Genomic DNA, 9,330 nt, shown 5'->3' with positions numbered 1-9,330 from the left:
TCATTATGAGCTTGCTTGATCATCTCAAGTACTAGAGTGATAACTGTCATTCTTAAACTGATACCCTTCATTATCATACTGGTTTTTTTTTTTCGACTTAATTCCTTAGGTATTACGTTGGCCTTACCTAGGTGGTAGAGGATTTCATAGTCGTATTCTTTTACAACATCTAACCATCGACGTTGTCTCATTTTTAAGTTGGGCTGATCCATTAGGTATCTCAAGCTCTTATGATCTGTGTAGATTATATATCGGACTCCGTACAGGTAATGCCTCAAAATCTAAAGGGCATAGACTGCTCCTAATTCTAAATCGTGCATCAGGTAGCTTCGTGAGGCTTCATCTGTCGGGAGGCATATGCGATTACTTGACCTCGTTGCATGAGGAAGGCTCTGAAACCCATGATTGGCACATTGCAGTAAATTATCATGTCATCAACACCTTTGAGGAGGGCTAAAACCAGAGCTTCGCATAACTTTGTCCTTAGCATCTCAAATGCTAATTGTTGCTTAGGAACCCAATGAAAAGAGACTCCTTTCTTCGTTAGACAGGTCATGAGTTTCATAATCTTTGAAAAGTCTTGAATGAATATTTTGTAATATCCGGCTAATTCTAGAAAGCTTCCAATTTCTGAAGGAGTAGTCGGGAACGTACATTGCATTACTACCTATATCTTGGTTGGGACTACTAGAATACTATCTTGGTTGAAAAGATGCCCAAGGAGTTGGACCTCTCGTAACTAAAACTGGAATTTGGAGAACATTGCATATAACATCTCCTTCCTTAGAACCTCGACTACCTATCTTAGGTTCTCCTTATGCTGTTCTTGCGTCTTTGAAAAAACCAAAATATCGTCGAGGAACACGATTACCGATCGATCAAGCAGAGGTCTACACACTCAGTTCATTAAGTACCTGAATCCATCGAAGCATTAATGAGCTCGAAAGGCATCATTACGAACTCATAATGACCATAACATTTTTTGAAGGAAGTCTTGTGTATATCTTATTCCCTTACACGCATATGCTGGTATCCTAAACGCAAATCAATTTTGGGAAACCACGATGCTCCTTGAAGTTGATCGAAAAGGTCTTCTATCCTAGGTAAGGGATAATGATTCTTTAGTGTGTGTTTGTAGCTGATTAGACAATTCCTGCATCTCTAGGGGTGCAAGATCACAAGGTGCTTTAGCTAGGGGTGCCACACCAGTAATTAAGTCGATCCTAAATTCTACTTGACATTTTGGAGGCACATCAGGCATGTCCTCGAGAAATACATCGGGGTACTCACAAATAATTGGCACTTCTACCAACTTTCCTTTTCTTATCTAGGGTGTTGGTTTCACAGAATAAGAATCCCTCGCATCCATGTTGTAGGTCTTTTTAGGCCTTCACAGTGGAACAAAACGTTGACTTACTTGCATTATTCTCGCCTCAGATAGTAAGTTCTCCCCCACTAGGGTACAAACTCGTACTATCTTCTACCTATACTTGATGTGTTCCTCAAACTCGTTCAACGAATCCATTCCTACTATTATGCTCATTTCTCGCATAGGAATGGGAATAAGGTTTATTGGGAAACTAGTGTAACTGATTTATAAGGTACAACTATGGTAAACATTTGATGCATTAATCATTCAATCATCAATAGACACTAGATGTGTGCCCACACAAAACATTGGTGATAAATAGATCTTTTGGCGAATAGTTTCATGATGAGTAAATAATTATTAGATTTTATTATTAGTTATTATGTAAAAAAAATATTACTATTTTTAATTAACATATTTATGTTTAGAACTTATATTTATATTGTCTGTTTATATATTTGATGTAAATTAAATATTATCAATGTCTAGTTTAAGAAGTTTAAATTAATTTGTATAAATGAATTTAATATTTTAAAATTGTCATTTTGATCAATATTAAATTTTTAATAACCTACTTTAATTCAAATCTTCAAAATTTTGGCAAGTATTAATGATTTTGTTATGCATATTTGATTTGTATAAAAGGCTTTGTATCTTGTACTTATTACAAATATGTTTTATAATAGAGTATAAGAGATATATATATATATATATATATATATATATATAACGTCCGGTTCCTGGTATATATTTTCAATTAGATTTATTCATTTTTGTACAGGAACTCCACAAGTGGGAGGCACCAATCTTGTCGAGTAGGAATGGAATTTGGCCGTGGAACTTAAACTCTACTCGACGAGTTGAGAGACACAACTCAACGAGTAGATCTGCCAGAATGAAACCCTAGTTTTCAGGGTTTAGCACCCTATTTAAACACATTAACCTCCAAAGGATGGCCTCATTTACAACCTCCATCATCCCAAACCCTATCAAAGAAACACTAATTCACTTTTGATTGTTTTGAGCCATTTTTGTGGATTCTTTGTGAATTTGAAGACGAGGATTTTTTAAGAAGGACCAAGGACATGAAGAAGAAGAGTAGATCCAGAAATTGAGCTCCATATCTAGTTATTTGAGGTATAAAGCTCATATCTTATCTATTCAATGTTTAGATCTAATTTTAGAGTGATTTCTCCATGTTTTAGTCAAAGAATGTTAGTCTTTTGGACATGGATGTCTAATGTGGGAAAACCCTTCAGATCTAGGGTCTTTAGGGGACTTCATGGTATTAAGGAGCCAACTTTATGGCCATGAAGGTCCCATGCAACCTATGGACCATCCTTTTGGCATTTTCAGCCAAGTAGTCCATGCATGCAAGTAAATATAGGAACTTTACGTGATATATCAGCCCTAGGGGACCAGATCTATGGTTTGGAATAATTGAACTCGATTGGAAGTGACTGGATGGATTTAGACTAAGAGAACTCGAGGAGTTGTTCATCCAACTCGACGAGTTGGATCGTGGTCCCCCGATCTTTTCTGTTTACTAAGCAAACTCAACGAGTCTAGGAGATGAATCAGTGAGTTCGCTATGGTTTTTGGGTTTTGAAGACTGAAGAACTCGACGAGTGTAAGGAGGAACTCGGTGAGTTTGGTTGCAAAGTCCCGACTCTGTAATAGGGAGGAACTTGACGAGTTCATGAAAGAACTCAACGATTCGGATCACGATTTCTAGGGTTTTATGAATTACGGAACTCGACAAGTTGATGGGCCAACTCGACGAGATGAGTCAACCCTTAAGGGTCATGAGTACGGAAGGATAATTAAAGGAAATGTTTATGTGTAGGAGTATGAAAGGGATTGATTTCACATCAGGAGTTTTTGTAGCTATTCCCAGTTATCGAGGTGAGTTATCTTGCAGTAGGAGTGGGTCAAAGGCTCCAATGTCGGCCCACTAGTATTGGATTATAGCCGAGATGATTATCTTTGTGATAATTGTCCGATATGCCACTATCTGTTATGATTTATGTGTTAGTATGTTATATTATTATGCGATAGTGGTAGGAAGGGTAGGATAGACCCTGCTACCGATTGAAAGAGACCGAAGGGGAGGCCAGCACACATATGTGCTAGCGATTATGTTATTTATATGTATATCCTAGGGTATTATGTTGTAGTGGTCAGGGGTGAAATAGTCCCCAATTACTGGTTGAAAGAGACCGAAGGGGTAGGCCAGCACCCAGATATGCTAGGAAGTTACCGGTGGAAAGAGACTAAGGGGGTAGGTCAGTACCCAGATATGTTAGTCAGTTACCGATTGAAAGAGATTGAAAGGGAGGCCAACACCCACATATGTTAGGCATTATGTTATTGTATGGTATGTGGTATGATGGGGGAACTTACTAAACTTTATGCCTACACGGTTTTGGTTTCATGTACTTCCTCTTTGGGATTTACACTCTGATATTGTTTTATCATGACATGTTTTGACTATCGATACTTTGATTATGTACTATGGTTGTTTTCAGACGAATGGTTTTATAATTATTATATTAAAAATGAAATGTTTGGATCGTAAATTTTGGGATCTTAGAATATATATATATATATATATATATATATATATATATATATATATATATATATATATGTGTGTGTGTGTGTGTGTGTGTGTGTGTGTGTATCTATGTGCATATGTGTGTGTGTGTATCAGAGAGATACAAAGAGAGAGAAATGATTAAGCGGATGTTGCCGATTTTTATTTTTTTTACAAGTTCAGAAAAAAAAGTAAATACGAAAGGAAAATTCAGGCATTTTAGATAGGTAATTTAACCATAAAGGCATACGTTTAACAAAACATAACCATAGGACATAGACCGTGAAAAATAATTAAAAAAAAATCAAAGAAAACTAGACCCGGATGGAAATTTTCATATAAAAAGAGGATCATTTCTATAATTTACTCTAATATTCAAGGTTCTAAATAACGTTAGACTGTGATTTTGTAACAAACCAAATTTTCAGTAAAACTTTTCAATTAAATAACAAATCCCATGTTCGTTAATTATAAATCTCACACATAATTGTTTAAATTTTAATTTAAATAACACATCCCTTCTATAATGTTGTCTAAATGTGCAAAGTTTCAAATTTTACTCTTAAGAACCAACCATAAGGCTTAAAACCCAAACCCTAGTTCTTTAAAGAGGGTCTTGACCCATTAATCCCGTAAACTCGAATTACAATGTTCCAAAATACAGATCTGATGTGCCAAGACGGGAAAATCACATAAAGTTTCGCCTTTACATCCATGAATGCTAGAAATACCCACTAAGGTTCATTTTTGGCTTCATAATGGACATATTGCACGAATGGACATGGACGCCATTAAAGTTTGCAAGTTTAAGCCTCAAGAGGTCATGTAGGCGTCAGATCTACTCCATCAACCCTTGGAAACCCCTTCTCGTTGGACAACCCAACCAAAGTCCCAAAACTCAAGCTAAAACATTCCAAAAAGAGATCTAATAAACTACATGCCAAGGTGATGACTTTATACCTCAAAGATGTAGCCTCTAATGAAGAGTTTCTGGATCTAGAGTCACTCCTCCAAGCTAGGTGCTTCTCTCTTCAAGAATCCTTTCAAGAACCACCAAAAAACACTCTTTAAACTCACACTACTCAATATGCAAGAAGGAAAACGATTCTAGGGTTTTCTCTGGGAAAGGGAGGCTAGCAAGGAGGCCAACCAAAGAAGTTAACTCCTTTATGTAGGGTGCAACACCTATACATTAGGGTTTTCTCTTCCTGTGCCAACTAATCGAGTTGGGATACCCCAACTCGTCGAGTTGGGTCATTAAAATGCACGGCTAGGAAAATCTCTACATGACGAGTTAGAGCCTCCCAAATCATCGAGTTCCATTCAAGACTTGAAAATAATTAGATTTATTTGATACCTGGACCAATCGTTACAAATTTCCCCTAATTGTAGTAAACTTCGTCTTCGAAGTCTGCAGATGAAAAAAGGTCTGGATAATGCTTCCCCATCTCATCCTCCGACTCTCAGGTCCATTCGGAGCCTCTTTGGTGTTGCAATTACACTTAACTAGCCTCAGTTCTTTGTTCTAAAGGGCTTTTGTTTTCTTGTCCAGAACCGCTATAGGTTTCTCCATATAATTCAGGCTCTCATCAATCTGGGTATCATCAAAGGAAATGACTACGGCCTCATCAGCGACACACTTCCGTAGCTGAGACACATGGAAGGTATTGTGGATCTGGTTAAGCTTGACTGGTAGATCCAATTGATAGGCCACCTTACCAACCCGATCAGAAATCCTAAATGGGCCAATGAATCGGGGCCCCAACTTATCCCTCTTCCAAAACCTAATGACACCCTTCCATGGTGACACTTTCATCAAAACAAAATCTACCACCTGAAATTCGATACCTTAACGACATCGATCAGTATAGATTTTCTGACAGCTCTGCGCGACCCACAACCTGTTGTGCACATGCTGGATTAGCTCAGTAGTCTTAACCACCTCATCGGTGCTTCCTATGACTCGATGCCTAACTTCACCCCAAGAAACTGGAGTCCTACATCTCCGACCATACAACATCTCAAACGGGGGTCGATCAGTGCTAGCATGATAACTGTTGTTGTATGAGAACTCTGCTAGTGGAAGGTAAGTATCCCAGCTCCCTCTGAAATCCATTTCGCAAGCACGAAGCATATCCTCAAGTGTCTATTTCGTCCGCTCACTCTGACCATCGGTTTGAGGGTGTTAAGCGGTCCTGAAGCTCAACTGTGTACCCAAATTTTCATGGAACTTCCTCTAGAACCTGGAGGTGAATCGAACATCATGGTCCGAGACCACAAATACTGACAATCCATGCCTGACGACCACCTCTCACACATAGATATCTGCTAATTTCTCAGTATAGATACTCTTGGGAATTGGAATAAATGGGCACTCTTCGTCAATCTGTCCACAATGACTCAAATGGAATCCACACCCCTCGTCGTCCTCGGTAACTTCATGATGAAGTACATGGGGATATCTTCCCATTTACACATGTGAATGGGTAGCAACACAACCTTGACGTGAGGCCTCTGATATTCGGCCTTGACATTCCTGGAGGTCAAGCACCGCTCCACAAACCATGCGACCACCCGCTTCATGTAGGGCCACCAATGACTTAACCTCTGATCTCTATACATTTTTGTGGCCCCAAGATGAATAGAAAACTTGGATTTGTGTGCCTCCTCCAAGAGCTTTTGCCTCACTCCCCTATATACTGATACCCAAACTCTGCCACACTAAGTCAACAAACCCCGACTGTCTCTAACAAAAAGTGGGATTTGACCCCGAATCTGCTCAACCATCCAGTTTTCTCTCTTTACACCCTCCATTTAAGCTTACTTAATCATATCCAACAAAAGGGAAATCACCATCATCCTCAGACAAAAAATTTCCAGTCGGAGCACACGGCGCCTTGCGGCTCAAGGCATCGGCCACCATGTTGGCCTTCCCTGGGTGGTACAAAATCACGCAATCATAATATTTCAATACATCCAACCACCTCCTCTGTTGCGTATTTAGGTCCTGCTAATCCATCAAATTCTTCAAACTCTTGTGGTAAGTGAAAATGGTGCATCGAACCCCATATAAATAGTGCCTCTAAATCTCGAGGGCAAACACCACTACCCCCAATTCCAAGTCATGAGTGGGTTAATTCGCCTCACGAGTCTTCAACTGCCTTGAAGCATAAGCAATAACATGCCCCCTTTACATAAGAACCACTCCTAATCCTGTAATAGAAGCGTCACAATACACTACAAATCCATCCAATCCCTTAGGTAGTGCTAGAATTAGGGCCTCACATAATTTTTGCCTCAAGGTATTGAATGTCGTCTGCTGATCTGGACTCTACCGAAATGTCACACTTTTCTTGGTCAAACGGGTCAAGGGTATGGTGATCTTGGAGAAATCCAAGATAAATCTCCTATAGTACCCCGCAAGATCCAAGAAACTCTGGATCCCGGATGCATTCTTCGGAACCTCCCAATGCATCACCGCCTGAACCTGCTCCGGCTTCCGCTTCGTGCGACGCTCTTTCTCAATCTCCCATTCTCGGGCCTTCTCTACCATCTCATTCAGGGTCTTGCACCCTGAAAAGCTCACGAACTCTTGAATATAATCTCTCTGCATGGAATGATATCTGGTCTTCTTTATCTCCTTGTCTGCAGTGTACTGTAGAACTAACAATGCTCACTCCTGAAACTTGGCGGTGATCGCTGCCACAGTCACCCATGGTCTGCTGTAAGTCCTGGAACTCCCTCACTAACCATTGCACCTTAATAGAAGGTGTAAACTCCAAATCAAACTTCCTCACAAAATCTGCCCACATCATCTTGGCCACACCTGCTGACCCTACCTCATGGGTAACCTCCTCCCACTAATCCCTGGCTCGGTCCCTCAACATACAAGATGCGAACCCCACCTTGCCGCTTCAGGGAAAAAGCTCGTGCAATGGGCATTCTCCATGACTTCCACCCAACGTCAACTCATGATGGGGTCCCTGACCCCAAAGAACTCCAGTGCCTAACATTCCTTGAACTCCTAGAACGAGGGAGATCTGGCCCTAACCTAGCCTGCAGCAATCTCAGCACGAAAAGACCTAAGCCAGTCCTCCATGATCTCTATAATACCCTCATTGACGGTCCCATAAATCACCGGAGTAGCGTCAAGAATGCCACGTGTCACCTCGACTGTGATAAGGCCATGCAACCTGTCATCAATGGGCTCTGCACCAAAGCCTGACCCAGATCCCGATCCTGATCCTGAACGTCGAGTGATCATCACCACCCTCAACTGAAAATACCACAAAACAGAATGATAAGGATATTAACAAAAAGGAATACCTCATCCTCACCAGTTTCCTTAGAGCTTCCAGTTCTAACATGGTTCAGGTACAGCCGTACAAGTCCTGTGCTTTTAGTAGTACGAGCCCAATACTACTTTCCACACCTACCTGTACCTTCCCCAAGGCTCTACCTACAAACTCTACTTCACCCTCAAACAATATCACGACACACATAATACCGCATAACTCACATCCTAGGCTATCTTAAGACTTCCTCCATAGTAATCATAACTCAAATCAATCATAGCAGGTTGCCATATGCATGCAATTTATACACAAATAGAATCACATAGACCTTCAAATAAGCTTCTACCCTAGACAACAATCCATACAAGGAATAGTAATAAGGCATAATTCATCATTCTAGGGCTATACAACCCTAATCGTATACAAATTTAAAATTATACACAAAGAAATTACATCCATTTATCAATTTCGAAATATAACTATAGCATGGCTAAAATATTAGGGAAACACTTACTTAAGCTTGGCTGATTACACGCATTGTACTCTCCCTTTTTCTTATAAAGAAATCAGTTTCAAAAAGTTTTTTTCTTTTGATTTTTGAAAAACAATTTTACCATTCCCTCAGTTTGAGTTCTGATACACCCGAGAGTGTGCCCGAATCCCTCAAACCAAGGCTCTGATACAAACTTGTAACATTCCTATTTTCCAATAAACTTTTTCATTTAAATATCAAGTCCCATATTCGTTAATTATAAATTTCATACACAATTGTTTATCAAAAATCTCAAACATCAAGTATTTATTCCAAAATCAGAGTGTTCTTAAAAAAATGTTGGAGAGTGTGTGCTGCTATCATGTTGGGACCTTGCCTTTAGATCCCGAAGTACTTAAAACAATCAATAAACTTTAAGCTAATGCTCAGTGAGTCCCTATACACACCACACATACAATCATATAAGTCTACATAAGACATGCACACAAACAAACATATAAGGATGCCATGGACACCCTCCTTGGTCTTACAACGAATGCCATGGAAACCCGCACATGGTCTGAACCAACTGCCATGG

Source organism: Lactuca sativa, chromosome 4, assembly GCF_002870075.4.
Source record: "Lactuca sativa cultivar Salinas chromosome 4, Lsat_Salinas_v11, whole genome shotgun sequence".
Lineage (NCBI taxonomy): Eukaryota > Viridiplantae > Streptophyta > Magnoliopsida > Asterales > Asteraceae > Lactuca > Lactuca sativa.
The sequence above is the reverse complement of the archived record's forward strand: the minus strand, read 5'-3'. Positions refer to the sequence as shown.